The sequence below is a fragment of the Schistocerca cancellata genome, chromosome 6, assembly GCF_023864275.1.
Source record: "Schistocerca cancellata isolate TAMUIC-IGC-003103 chromosome 6, iqSchCanc2.1, whole genome shotgun sequence".
Lineage (NCBI taxonomy): Eukaryota > Metazoa > Arthropoda > Insecta > Orthoptera > Acrididae > Schistocerca > Schistocerca cancellata.
In genome coordinates, this window is record NC_064631.1 from 39,631,373 (window position 1) to 39,646,485 (window position 15,113).

General features: G+C 46.3%; 1 protein-coding gene and 1 non-coding gene across 2 annotated transcripts in view; both read right to left on the bottom strand.

The window, feature by feature from the left end:
• LOC126191197 (hillarin) overlaps positions 1-15,113 on the bottom strand; it is a 618,826-nt gene that overhangs the window by 394,351 nt on the left and 209,362 nt on the right. The gene's annotated exons all lie outside the window — the stretch shown is intronic.
• Positions 12,189-12,263, bottom strand: Trnas-uga (transfer RNA serine (anticodon UGA)). Its single transcript has one exon. It is a non-coding gene; the product is annotated as a tRNA-Ser (tRNA).

A 15,113-nucleotide genomic window follows, 5' to 3' on the forward strand; every position in this document is an offset into this window, starting at 1 on the left:
ACCGTCCCTAATATGTAAGTCTTGAGTTCCCTCTTGAATGTTAAGTGGTTCTGAATAAGACGCAGATCACAGGGGAGCGCGTTCCATAGTCGTATGGCTGAGATGGAAAATGACATGGAGAAAGATTTTGTGTTATGTAAAGGTACAGCCAAGATGCTAGACGTATCCGATCTGGTATTGCGGTTGTGGAATGATGATAGGTGTTTAATGTGAGAAGATAAGTATTGGGGGCACCAGTGGCTAAGAAATCGATGAAGTAAGCACATCATGTGGAGATCGCGTGCCTTATGTGGGCGTATCCAACCTAGCTGGGAGTATGAAGGACTGATATGATCATACAACCGTATATTGCATACGTATCTAACGCAAGCATTCATCACTAGCTCGAGGCATCTCGAATTTTCACTATCTGTGCCGTGTTGAACTACATCACAGTAGTAAAGATTAGGCAAGACTAGTGTTTGGACTAATTTTTGTTTAACATGGGTTGGAAATATTTTTCTAAATTTTTGAATTGCATGTAGGGAGGAGAGCGATTTCCGGAAAGCTGTGACTGCTTGTTCTTCCCAGTTTAGGTGTTCATCCAAGATTATTCCAAGGTCTTTTACTGTTTTTTGGTATGGTAGTTGGGTACCATTGAGGAGTATTTGAGGGACTGTTTCGCGAAAGTACCGACTGATTAACTTTGGATGAGATATAAGTATGACCTGGGATTTCTTGGGGTTTAGTTTCAGACCTAGGTTCTGTGCCCATCGAGAAACAGAGCAAAGATCTGCGTTCATACTCGCTACTGCGTCAGCAATGTTCTTGGGGCTTGCACTTATGAACAGTTGGATGTCGTCGGCATATAGATGGTAGTTGCAGGAGTGAATCACTGGAGAAATATCATTAATGTACAGTGAGAAGAGTAATGGACCAAGGACGGAGCCTTGGGGAACTCCAGAGCGCACGTTTTTCCATGATGACTTTTCCGACCCACAAATGACTTGTTGACTTCTGTTTTTGAGGTAGCTGTCGAACCAGTGTATTGCGCTGTTTGAGAAATTCAGCTGCTTCATTTTAATTAGTAATATATCAAAGTCAACTGTATCAAAAGCCTTGCTAAAGTCAAGCAGTGTTAGGATGGTAGCTTCACGTCTGTCCATAGCATGTTTAATGTCATCAGTTACTTTGATTAATGCAGTTGCTGTACTATGGTGCTTTCGAAAGCCTGACTGATATTTGTCGTGGATGTTATGAGTTTTGAGGTAATCCGTCAGCTGTTTATGGACGATGTATTCTAGGGCTTTAGATATTGCAGGTAGTATGCTGATCGGCCTGTAGTCACCTGGCGACTTAGGGTTGTCAGTCTTGGGTATAGGGTGAATTAAACTTTGCTTCCACTCAGTAGGATATGTACTACTGACAAGAGACAGGTTGAAGATGTCTGTGATAACTGGAGTAATAGTGTTTACGACGTTCTTAATCATGCCAATGCTCACTCCATCATTTCCTACTGCCTCTGAAGAGATTCTCATAATTGCCTTGTGTACTGTGCCGGTAGTGACATGTTTTAGGAAAAACTTGTCTCTCGAGAGATTGATATTTTGGGGCTGGTAATTTGTCGCTGCGTGGCAGTTTACAGCTGTTGAGAAGAAATCGTTTAATTCTTCTGCAGACGCTTGATAAACAGCGTCAGATCTTCGCTTCCCTATACCGAAACTGCGCAGCTTTTTCCACAGTGCAGCAGGTTTTGATATGCCGCATACGACAGAGCGGGCATGTCTGATTTTGGCATTCCTCACGCTTTGCTTGGTTCTATTTCGGAGTTTCCTATAAGCTTCGTACGCCTCGGGAGTTGGGTTACGCTTGAAGGCCCTATGTGCAGCATCACGTTTATTCATTAACTGGCGTAATGCAGTGGTGAGCCACGGAGCGGGAGCTCTCTTTACCTTGACAGTGCGTTGAGGAGCATGTTTATCATACAGTGCAATAATTTTGCGACATAATTCCCGAATTTTTCCGTCTAAAGTCGGTTCATTGCTTATATCATGCCAAGGGATGTCTGAGCAATCCTTTTGAAGAGCGTCATGGTTAACATTTTTTAGGTTTCTGTAGGTTACGAGGTGAGATTTTTCTTTGGTAGTATGTACTGAGTAATTTAAGAATATCACGTCGTGAGCAGAGAGTCCTGGAGCGGATGTCTGATTGGCGCGAATTATTTTATCTGGTCGCTTTGTTGCTATTATATCTATGAGTGTATGGCTGTGTGGCGTGTGATGAGTTGGGTCCAACGGTGTTAAACTCATATCATTGGAGTGGAACAGTCTCCTTAGTTTTTCTGCAGAGGGAGATTTTAACTGTAAGTCGATGTTTGTGTCGCCCATAATGATTATGTGTTCATACAGTGTCACGAGCGAGGACAGGGCAGACTGAAAAGAGGACATAGCACCGACATTTGGAGGTTTATAGATTACTCCAATTTTAATGAATTACTGTGCTGATAAACCTCTTACGTTATTTGATTTTCAAACAGCTGAGCAGCACTGAACGTGCTCAGACTTTTCTCTCTTTACTTATTCTGATCAACACTAAACTGACACACAACATTTTTAGCGCAACGCAATCTGACTTTCAACAATCCCTACAAAAGAATGGCCCTGACTAACAATAACCTATAACTTACGTGAATCACTTACCTGTGCGCCGGCCGCGGTGGCCGTGCGGTTCTGGCGCTGCAGTCCGGAACCGCGGGACTGCTACGGTCGCAGGTTCGAATCCTGCCTCGGGCATGGGTGTGTGTGATGTCCTTAGGTTAGTTAGGTTTAAGTAGTTCTAAGTTCTAGGGGACTTATGACCTAAGATGTTGAGTCCCATAGTGCTCAGAGCCATTTGAACCATTTTGAACTTACCTGACAAAAATCTTCGTTACTCGCACTACTGCAATACACCGAGCGCCAATACTGCCATCTAAATAAAAGATTCTAACTACTGAAGGCACTAACTATTGACAGGCATAGTTAGCAAATGAAAGATTTTGATAGAGAACAAACAAACTTAATAATGTTCAAAAGTCGTCATATATATATATAAGTTCATGATATCCAATATTACAAATTTACTCTTTCTGATGGACACACGTCCAGATCGTCTGCTCTCAAAACTCTGCCATCTCTAACTGCACAACGCTACACGCTGTTCACATCTAACTGCCCAACACTACAATAGCGAATATTTCAACAATGCCAACCAGCCACAGACTGCACACAACACAGTGATTTTCATACAGAGCGCTACGTGGTGTTACCAACATAAAAACCTAAACAGCCTACTTGCCACAGACTGCACACAGCACAGTCAGTGATTTTCATACAGAGCGCTACGCGGTGTTACCAACATAAAAACCTAAGCAGCCTACTTACAACCTTCTTCCTGTTTTGTTGCTTGAGCTGGGCCGTCTTGCCGATAAATCTTAAATCTGAGGGAGGGGGGTGCGATGGGGGGGGGGGTTCCCTTGTATCATATCATATCCAAGTATGTATAGTTGTGTATAGAAGGCAATCGGATCTGTAGTTTAGTTTCCTAGTATTTTAGTATTCCCCGTTTTTTCTTTCTTTTTAAACAGACCGTCTGATGGTGACGTAATAAGTGGTCAAAATGGTAGTGATACCATTAGTGTGACCAGAGGTTGAAATATATAATAAAAAGAACTATAGAAGCCGATGAATGTATTTCCCTAAGCCGGTATGCTTAGATCATTTACATATAAGATAAAGAACATCAAGTAACTGATAGGCGAGGTGATTGTGACTTGTTAACTTTGTTACATTCCGAATTTTACAGTTTCAACACGTATGTGTAACAGTTTATGGCGCAGTTGTTTAGTTAGTGTCACAGCCTTTTGCTGTACATATTAACGTATGCCAATCCAAAATTAACGTAACATTATCACGCTTTCGCATGTAGGACTAAGTTTAAGCTAATTTCTTAAGTACTTCTACAAGGTGTTATGCCAAAATAATTTTTCAGACCGAATAATAAACAAAAACCCTCGGGAGATACAACATAAATTTCTCAAATATGCAGGGTGAATCACCTAAGACTTGCACCAGAAATATTGCGGAAATAGGAAGTACTAATGATGAGCTGTTTTCACAGAATCGATTGTTAGTCAGAAGCTCGTACTGGAAGCCAATAAACAGACTGCAATAATACTCAGAAAGTGTTTTTTGTGCAAATATACATCTTTTTAAATGAAAAAATGCCTATTGACATTAACAAATTAAAAGTAGGGCAAATTAGAACGCCATCGGTGTTTATTGCTTGAGTCTAGTGCGAGTCGTTTGCGAGACACTGTATTCTGAAAAGTCCCCTCGCTGATACGTGTGGTAGTACTCACTAAAGAACGCACGTATACACTCTACTTGTAGTGGACTGACAAGACAGCCATTCCACAGTGACGGGTAACCGAAAGGCACGCGTTTACACACGCAGGCTTGCTTAGGTCTGAAACAGGATACGTAATGAATGCTATAAAGAAAAGTACGTACCTGCTGGAATACTTAACTTTAATCCATCATTTGTATACAGCATTCTGGATGATACAAGTGAGACTCTCTCTAGATATGGTTAATGGAGCCTTGCTAGGTCGTAGCCATGGACTTAGCTGAAGGCTATTCTAACTGTCTCTCGGCAAATGAGAGAAAGGCTTCGTCAGTGTAGTCGCTAGCAAAGTCGTCCGTACAACTGGGGCGAGTGCTAGTACGTCTCTCTAGACCTGTCGTGTGGTGGCGCTCGGTCTGCAATTACTGACAGTGGCGACACGCGGGTCCGACATGTACTAATGGACCGCGGCCGATTTAAAGCTACCACCTAGCAAGTGTGGTGTCTGGCGGTGACACCACACTACTTGTGTGGATTCTGACCAGCAATGAGATGTCCGAGCAGGCTGCAGTAATACGTCGTTGCATATCATCGGATGCAGTTCGTATGTCCCTGTAGATAGCGTCTTTCAGCTTTCCCCGCAGAAAAAAGTCTACAGGCCTCAAATACGGGGAACGATGCCGCCAAGATACAAGTCCTCTGCGTCCAATCCAACGATCTGGAAACGATTCGTGAAGACATGCTGGAGTACTTCGTGCACTATGGGTTGGACAGCCATCATGTTTGTACCACAGGTTCCTCCTAGTCTGCAGAGGAACGTCTTCTAGTATCCGAGGAAGATATGCCCGCGCGTTCCAACGCGCTGCTTCTCCAGGGTGAAGGCGTGCCGGTCCACGGCACGAATCCGCCCGGCAGATTAATGTCGAGGTCCGGTGTGCCGGCCAGCCTGTGGATGGTTTTTAAGGCGGTTTTTCCATCTGCCTCGGCGAATGCGGGCTGGTTGTCCTTATTCTGCCTCAGTTACACTGTGTCGGCGACTGCTGCGGAAACACTGTCTCCTCGTACGCGTACACCATAATAACTCTACCACGCAAACATTGAGGTTGCACTCGCCTGGAATGAGACGTTTCCAGGGAGGGGAGGTCGACTGCGGACCGAACTGCATAATAACCCTGGGTTCGGTGTGGGGCGGCGGTGGGGTGGGTGGACTGCTGTGACCTATTGTAAACCACTGAGGGATACGGCGGGATCAAGTCTGTCCGTCGTTGCTAGGTCCCCGGTTTAATACACAATACACAATCCGTGGAAGATGGTCTGGTAGGAGGCTGCCATACTTGTGAGCGTTTAATGTTCCATCCATGAAACAGGGGCCTATGAGTTGATCGTTGACTATCCCACACCACACGTTTACACTCCACATGACGAAGACAACAGGGATAGGCAGAATGAGATTTTCACTCTGCAGCGGAGTGTGCGCTGATATGAAACTTCCTGGCAGGTTAAAACTGTGTGCCCGAACGAGACTCGAACTCGGGACCTTTGCCTTTCGCGGGCAAGTGCTCTACCATCTGAGCTACCGAAGCACGACTCACGCCCGGTACTCACAGCTTTACTTCTGCCAGTACCTCGTCTCCTACCTTCCAAACTTTACAGAAGCTCACCTGCGAACCTCACACAGTTTTAATCTGCCAGGAAGTTTCATATCAGCGCACACTCCGCTGCAGAGTGAAAAATCTCATTCTGGAAACATCCCCCAGGCTGTGGCTAAGCCATGTCTCCGCAATATCCTTTCTTTCAGGAGTGCTAGTTCTGCAGGTTCACACACAGTTTTAATCTGCCAGGAAGTTTCATATCAGCGCACACTCCGCTGCAGAGTGAAAAATCTCATTCTGGAAACATCCCCCAGGCTGTGGCTAAGCCATGTCTCCGCAATATCCTTTCTTTCAGGAGTGCTAGTTCTGCAGGTTCGCAGGAGAGCTTCTGTAAAGTTTGGAAGGTAGGAGACGAGGTACTGGCAGAAGTAAAGCTGTGAGTACCGGGCGTGAGTCGTGCTTCGGTAGCTCAGATTGTAGAGCACTTGCCCGCGAAAGGCAAAGGTCTCGAGTTCGAGTCTCGGTCGGGCACACAGTTTTAATCTGCCAGGAAGTTTCACAACAGGGATAGGCAACAGACCAATAATGTATGTTTTGGACGCTTAGCATCTGTGTCGGCTGTTTTGATACTTATGATACCCACATGACCACACGAAGTTTATCTGTATGTCGACATATTAGAGAGTGCGGCAAAATTTGTGTGTTGTGGAGTTTGTACATAGACAGTAGCCGAGTACTGTACGGCGCTCGCTGCAATCAAGAATCTTATGGCAATGAAAATTTTAAGCAACAGGGAAGCTATCACTCTTCCTTTAATGCACTACTTCCGTAATACTGAAGACCTATCTTTGGAAGTTTCATTTACTTGATTCATCTATGTCGTTCTGTGGAAAGAAAAATAAGACTAAGACAGTTTCCGGGAAAGAATTCTTTGCTCGGCTATGAGGAAAGCCGAACGGTGTGCTTAGTGCTGCGGTCCGCAACGGCGAAAGCAGTGTTTACTCTGAGCGAGGGACGCACCTGCGCGCGCCGCACGACACCTTTCACGGAACGGCTGACAGGTGGAAAGCGTAAACAGGCTGTCTGCGGAACAAAATACTCTGGCGAACAGCCGTCAGCGTGTGTAAAGCCGCTGAGTGTAGGTTGCTGCAATCGGTTTCCACCAACTTTATGTCGCCTATTCGAAACTGTCGACTGGGAGGAAAATTTCTGTCCCCGCGTGAACATCGGTATGTGGTAATCGGGGGTCATGGCTTATGCCAGTGTTCGTGTGAGCTGTTTGCTCTAAGGAAGTGACTCGACCCCGTCTTTGTCGGAGAAAGGTGGCTCCAATAACATGATTTTTCGGTTAGCGTTTATTATTCAGTTTGTGATATTCAAGAAAGCAAAGCGATGGCATCCTCCAAAGACTGGAGGGTCTCTGCCCTGTCTCAGTTACATTGCTCTTGGAAATTAGCAATATCATCATCGGCTACCCTTTGCGATCACAAGAAACAACTTTTTTACTGCAGTACCAACTATTGGGAAAACTTTGTTCGGAACAAACGTTACTATCATATGAATAAACATGTTCCGCAGCTGGACAAACACTCGTATAAAGCGTAATGTACTGTACCACACATTCAAGAATTTCTAAGCAAACAACGATTAGTGTCCTCCTACGTGCCTCACTCACGCTTAAGATGTGACGTGCATTTTAATCGATAAAGATGCTGCCGGCCGCGGTGGTCTAGCGGTTCTAGGCGCTCAGTCCGGAACCGCGCGACTGCTACGGTCGCAGGTTCGAATCCTGCCTCGGGCATGGATGTGTGTGATGTCCTTAGGTTAGTTAGGTTTAAGTAGTTCTAAGTTCTAGGGGACTGATGACCACAGATGTTTAGTCCCATAGTGCTCAGAGCCATTTGAACCATTTTTTTGATAAAGATGCTGTTTAAACTTTATGCTGTTAAAACGGGTGCGGAATATTGTCACCAGAAAGTCTTCTTCATCTGTGTTTTAAAGTATATTCCCTCATCCGAATACCTTTTATAATGCAATACGATCTTTACTCAACTGATGTTTATGAAGACATTTTGCGTCAAGATACGGGGCCTATTCGGGAAGCAACGTCCGATCGGTTGCGAAATGGAAACCACTGTAAAAATCAAGAATGTTTCTTTTGGCAACGCCCGCGTCCGGCCATCCTGATTTAGGTTTTCCGTGATTTCCCTAAATCGCTCCAGGCAAATGCTGGGATGGTTCCTTTGAAAGGGCACGGCCGACTTCCTTCCCCATCCTTCCCTAATCCGATGAGACTGATGACCTCGCTGTTTGGTCTCTTCCCCAAAACAACCAACCAGTCTTTTGGCAACAGTTAGCTCCCTCTTCCAACTACTTGTTTACATAGTCGCTGCTCCGACTTAGATATCTGTCGTAGTGTTGTACCAACTTTCCCAACACCCTCGTGATAGAGGGCCGCCGCTTGTGCGCTTCTGCACTGGTCTACAGGTCGTTGTCTGCGCCACAACGTTGTCTTCCTTGCCAGTGGTTCATGTGAGCAGAGATGAAACTCAGGGGGAGCCAATCACAGGCTGTATTATGGACGATTAGACACTTCCTGTCAAAAAAGCAGCAGGAGCATTTCATTGCCCCTATAGAGTGCGACCGAGAACTGTCGTGAAGAAAGAAATGGACGACAGTTATGTTATGTGGGCTGCATGATATCAGGCGAAATCTCTCTCCAGGCCCTCATACTTAGCGGGAGACATTATTTCCTACGCGTTTTTACGCGCTCTCTGAGTGCTCAGAACTAAAAAGAGTGCAGTTACGCGATCGACAGGCGTACAAGAGACACTGCTCAACGTATCTGTGCAAAGATTCATCATATTTTCACTGTGGTTTCCCATTTCACACCCGTTCGGACCTTACTTCGCGAACAACCCTCGTAGTGTAGAAAAATGTCGGTGATTGTGCCACCCTGGCTTTTCCCCAGTTTAATTTCACATAAGAGCTGGGCTGCAAGATATGGTGATGACTTTCCAAGAGAACCGGAATCGTTCATAACACACAAAAGGAACCTTCAGACACGCAAAAGAGCGGTGTACAACGCAGTCAGGCACTGTAAAATAAAGCTTCGGTGGCCTTCATTCTCGCTATCGGTGCCGCCCAGCGACACGACAGAAGAATATCTCTGACACAAGTTTTTTATCTTTATATCGCCTTTATAGTGAATTAATTGTTAACTTTAATGCCGTCCTCCTCCTCCGACGTGTACTGTGTAAAGGGCCTCGCTAGATCTTTTCTTTTTGTCTGTTTGGAGGCACAAATGCAGTCTGTCGAAACCGAAGGACAAGAGCTGAGCACATTGCCAGGAGGTGAAACCGTGTCTCACACTGCTCTTAAATTTCTCATCGATACGAAACAGACGATGCTGTCAACCTTTTTTATTACATCTTCAGAATCGATGGCTGGTGACAACATATCTGTTAATTTTACATATACACTCCTGGAAATGGAAAAAAGAACACATTGACACCGGTGTGTCAGACCCACCATACTTGCTCCGGACACTGCGAGAGGGCTGTACAAGCAATGATCACACGCACGGCACAGCGGACACACCAGGAACCGCGGTGTTGGCCGTCGAATGGCGCTAGCTGCGCAGCATTTGTGCACCGCCGCCGTCAGTGTCAGCCAGTTTGCCGTGGCATACGGAGCTCCATCGCAGTCTTTAACACTGGTAGCATGCCGCGACAGCGTGGACGTGAACCGTATGTGCAGTTGACGGACTTTGAGCGACGGCGTATAGTGGGCATGCGGGAGGCCGGGTGGACGTACCGCCGAATTGCTCAACACGTGGGGCGTGAGGTCTCCACAGTACATCGATGTTGTCGCCAGTGGTCGGCGGAAGGTGCACGTGCCCGTCGACCTGGGACCGGACCGCAGCGACGCACGGATGCACGCCAAGACCGTATGATCCTACGCAGTGCCGTAGGGGACCGCACCGCCACTTCCCAGCAAATTAGGGACACTGTTGCTCCTGGGGTATCGGCGAGGACCATTCGCAACCGTCTCCATGAAGCTGGGCTACGGTCCCGCACACCGTTAGGCCGTCTTCCGCTCACGCCCCAACATCGTGCAGCCCGCCTCCAGTGGTGTCGCGACAGGCGTGAATGGAGGGACGAATGGAGACGTGTCGTCTTCAGCGATGAGAGTCGCTTCTGCCTTGGTGCCAATGATGGTCGTATGCGTGTTTGGCGCCGTGCAGGTGAGCGCCACAATCAGGACTGCATACGACCGAGGCACACAGGGCCAACATCCGGCATCATGGTGTGGGGAGCGATCTCCTACACTGGCCGTACACCACTGGTGATCGTCGAGGGGACACTGAATAGTGCACGGTACATCCAAACCGTCATCGAACCCATCGTTCTACCATTCCTAGACCGGCAAGGGAACTTGCTGTTCCAACAGGACAATGCACGTCCGCATGTATCCCGTGCCACCCAACGTGCTCTGGAAGGTGTAAGTCAGCTACCCTGGCCAGCAAGATCACCGGATCTGTCCCCCATTGAGCATGTTTAGGACTGGATGAAGCGTCGTCTCACGCGGTCTGCACGTCCAGCACGAACGCTGGTCCAACTGAGGCGCCAGGTGGAAATGGCATGGCAAGCCGTTCCACAGGACTACATCCAGCATCTCTACGATCGTCTCCATGGGAGAATAGCAGCCTGCATTGCTGCGAAAGGTGGATATACACTGTACTAGTGCCGACATTGTGCATGCTCTGTTGCCTGTGTCTATGTGCCTGTGGTTCTGTCAGTGTGATCATGTGATGTATCTGACCCCAGGAATGTGTCAATAAAGTTTCCCCTTCCTGGGACAATGAATTCACGGTGTTCTTATTTCAATTTCCAGGAGTGTATGATTAAGATTTTGTCTTGATGCGAGAGGAATTACTCTAGCCCTTGTTTGTCTTCAAATCCCTGGAGTGTATATACGTTCTATGTCTTACCGCTTCGCACATTCTCCACAACACGTGTGATCCAGGTGAGCATAATAAAACAGTATCACACGCATTGACATATATAAAGAAGTTTTGAAGGTATTTTCTTATGATTTCTGTACGTGTTTTCTGGAAGATTTTCTCACATAACTTCCTCCTTTTAAGGAGTTGAAGGTAAAATCAGCTGGCGGCATCTGTGGCAGAAGGCCATCCATGAATGCGCGGAGAGGAAACAGCGCTCTCCGAATGCCTTAAAAGGGTACAACTGGCCAGCGACTAGGTGTGTCATCGACATGTGGGAATTGTACACCACCTCGCAACGCGAGAGTCTGCTACGAGAAAATATTAAAAATTTACTTCATACAACCGCCATTACTCGCGGGAGAGCTTGAAATTCCAACTTTCCTCGGCGCTAGCGGCAACAATCATTCGCTGAGGCATCGACAAGGCTCTGTGGGCTGCAGGAGACGGAGAATTAACGGAAAAGTCAACTCAGCTTTTGCATTACAACCAGTAATTGCATTACACAGTGAAAAAACTGTTGTAAAATTTAAGAGAATATCACTAATGTTGCAAATAAAATCTCGATCTTTCTTCTCGTCTCTGAAATCGTGAATCATGGAAGCGCCAGGCAATTTCTTAGGTGTGCGGAGCAGGACAGAGGATGTTGTTGAAGCAGGCGCCTTCACGGACCGGCCGCGGCCGTACAAGCTGTGCTGTGGAAGCTATCCGGGCGGCGCACCCGAGACACAGAATCTGTCACATCCTCCGCAGCCGCAGACAGCAGCAAAGGACGCCGCTTCTGCACAATGGCCGATGAATTATTCAGCAGCAGCAGCGCGCCGTCACGTGACCTGGGATGGCCGCTCCCAGATGGAGATCGCCAGCCACTGGTCTTCCTTCGAGAAATTTTCACCGAGTAGCCGCAAAAGAGCGAACGCGGAAACCTGTATTCCCGTGTACAACGTGTTTCAGAGCCTCGCTTACCAACTTCTTGGGTGAGTCGGTGACTCGATCAAAACGAGAGGAAAATTTCACCCCATTTTGGATGGTGTTCGATCCCTTGTGTTGCAGGTGCCACTTAACTCTACCACAGTTTTACTTGTGCTGGCCGAATAGAAAGCTGGCCGTGGGGTGGAAGAAAGTTGGCACTGACCATCGGGTCGACACCAATCAATATGCGAGAATGAGATTTTCACTCTGCAGCGGAGTGTGCGCTGATATCAAACTTCCTGGAAGATTAAAACTGTGTGCCGGACCGAGATTCGAACTCGGGACCTTTGCCTTTCACGGGCAAGTGCTCTACCAACTGAGCTACCCAAGCACGACTCACGCCCCGTCCTCACAGCTTTACTTCTTTCACCAATCAATATCGATGAACGCGTCGTCCTACGGGGGGAATGGCACTGTTTACTGGTTGCTGAACACCACGAATGCACATGATAAACGAAATCCCTTGTTCATTGGATATTAACCTCTCTCTCTCTCTCTCTCTCTCTCTCTCTCTCTCTCTCTCTCTCTCTCTCTCTCTCTCTCTCTCACACACACACACACACACCAGATATACGAGGTGAGTTCAAAAAGTAAATTACATACTATTACGGCAGGCCAAGTAACGTTTACTGGACGCTGTACTTCAATGCAAAGTGACACAGACACATTTAACATTGTCACCAAGACTTTGTGAATAACAGTCGGAATGCCCTACCATTCGTTCAGTTTCTCGACGATAGTAATCCGCTCCTTGGCCACGGAGTAATTAGAGAAAGGCTTTTTGAACGTACTCATCGTTGGAAAACCTTTCTCTTCCTCCCCACCTCAGATACTCTTTCAACTTACCGAAAAGGTGGAATCGCATGGTACAAGGATCTGGACTTCCCTGCCAGCGTAAGCCACGCCTGTGCGGCCTTGGTCAAGTTGTTGGCAGCATTTCACTGCGGCTGGACGGTATATTGCATTTGATCTAAATATCGCCAGATTCCACCAGTAAATCTGTGTACAGTTCAGGCGTACTTTCCCGCGTACTTCAACTCTGTAGTACGTTTTGAGTTAGCGCGCCATTCCACTCGACATCTGTGATGCACCTGTGTCTACAGGAAACCTGGAATGTGTACTCCTCTCTTCTGGCAATGCGCCACTCTTGTTGCGCAGTGATGTGTACAGGATGTTACGGAAGTCACTAGTCATTACGAGCAAGAAGGAAGAAAGGAAGATTAACATGCAATATAGCGCTGACACTGAGGATGTTAGAGACGGAGCACGCGCCTGGATTACGGTGGCTGGAGAAGGAAACTGGCCGTTTCCTTCTAAGGGAACCATCCCAGTCCTACGTTCAAGATTTTCAATGTAATTTCATTAGAAACATTAGTAGAAGTCTGCGTGGATGCGCATATCCTCAGATATACCGTATGTACATCTACATAAATACTCTGCAGACAACTGAAGTCCATCGCAGATGGTACTTATTATGGCTTATTCGCGTTCCGTTTACGTATGAAGCGTCGGACTGGTTACTTTTTAAACGTCTATGTGCTCGCTGTAGTTAATCTAATCTCGTCCCCGCAACCCTTACGGGATCGATATGTGCGGCGTCGTAATATATTCCTGAATTCATTATTTAAAGCTGGTTCTTGAAACTGTGGATGTGCGCTTGCTCGAGATAGTTTGTTTCTGTCATCAAGCTCTGCCACTTCATTTTTTCAGCTACTTTGCGAATGAAAGCCTGCGTCCATCCAAATATCCGCGTCTGATTCTGCGGATATCTGCAACTGTAGTCCGCCTCCTTAGTTGACTGGCAGCCAGCGCAGCAGCTCAGCGTGTGCGGTCAGAGGGCTGGCTGCCCTCTGTAATAAATAAAAGTGTGTGAAGTATTAAACGATGAACTTGAAGGGTCTCATGTGATGTTCGCTGAGATCAGATGCCGAGAACAATGAACGACGACGAAGAAAATGAAGGCGACAAAAGATTGGTCAGTGTATCTGACTGCCATGCAGCGGGCCCGGTTTCGATTCCCGGCCCGATCGAAAATCTTCTCCGCTCGGGGACTGGGTGTTGTGTTGTTCTCATCGTAATTTCATCGTCATCGACACGCATGTCGCCGAATGTGGTGTCAACTGAAAACACTTGCAACTCGGCGACTGAACTTCCCCCTGGTGTGGACTTCCGGTCATCAATGCCATACGATCATCTCATTTCATTTTTTTTGCAATAATAATTACTTTGCGACCTGTCTACCTTCCTGGTTTTCCGCAGAATTACACATATATCCTTGCTTTGTTGTATCAGCAGCTGTATTACCTTTGCGTCATTCTTGTTTCGTCTGCATCAGGAAGGTGACATTACCAAAATCTACCACAAAGGACATGAAGACTGTTTTAGGACACTCCATCTACTGCAATCTTCATTTTACTGTCTGACCTCTGCTGCTCACACGACGCAGGAAAATTTCGCTACAAACTCACTGATGCTATTAACGTTTGCTAAATCTATATAACAGAACACAATGCCACACTTACTTCAGTGAAAAATGTAGCACATCATCATGATTTAATACTGCGGAGAAGTAATGTATATTTGATAAACGAACAGTACTATTACTATTTAACAGTACAGAAGATGTGACAACATTCAAGACGACTTGATATGATTTCACAACGTTGATAAAATATTCCGCAAAAAATTTCACAAAATAATTGCAACAAAAAATTAAATGAGGAATATGAGAGACTATGTTTTCTTAAACTATATTCATGACAAGCCGTTCCTAATCTAAGTAACATAAATTACGAGTCCGAATTCAGTAGGAAAATACAAGCCAGGGGCAAGCATGCCGTCAGAGCGCCGTACGGAGGAGCTCAAGTGATTCACAAAATTGTAATATTCGCGGTTGCACACAAAAGACTTGCGGACGTGAATAGCTTTTCTCTCACCCGCGCAGACTTCTGAACATTGGAACATGAAGAAAACGGCGTGAAAGACATACAGGGGGAAGGGCGAATGTATGTAAAGACCAAAAACACAACACATTGCGAAACCTTATACGGTGAACGAAATCAGTTGGCATTCAAAACAGCTTCGAGTCGGAATTGATAAATATAGGTCCTGTATGGTTTTCAAGGGAGTAAAATAACATTGGTCTTGCAAAATAGTGGTAATTTTAGGTAACAACGATGAAG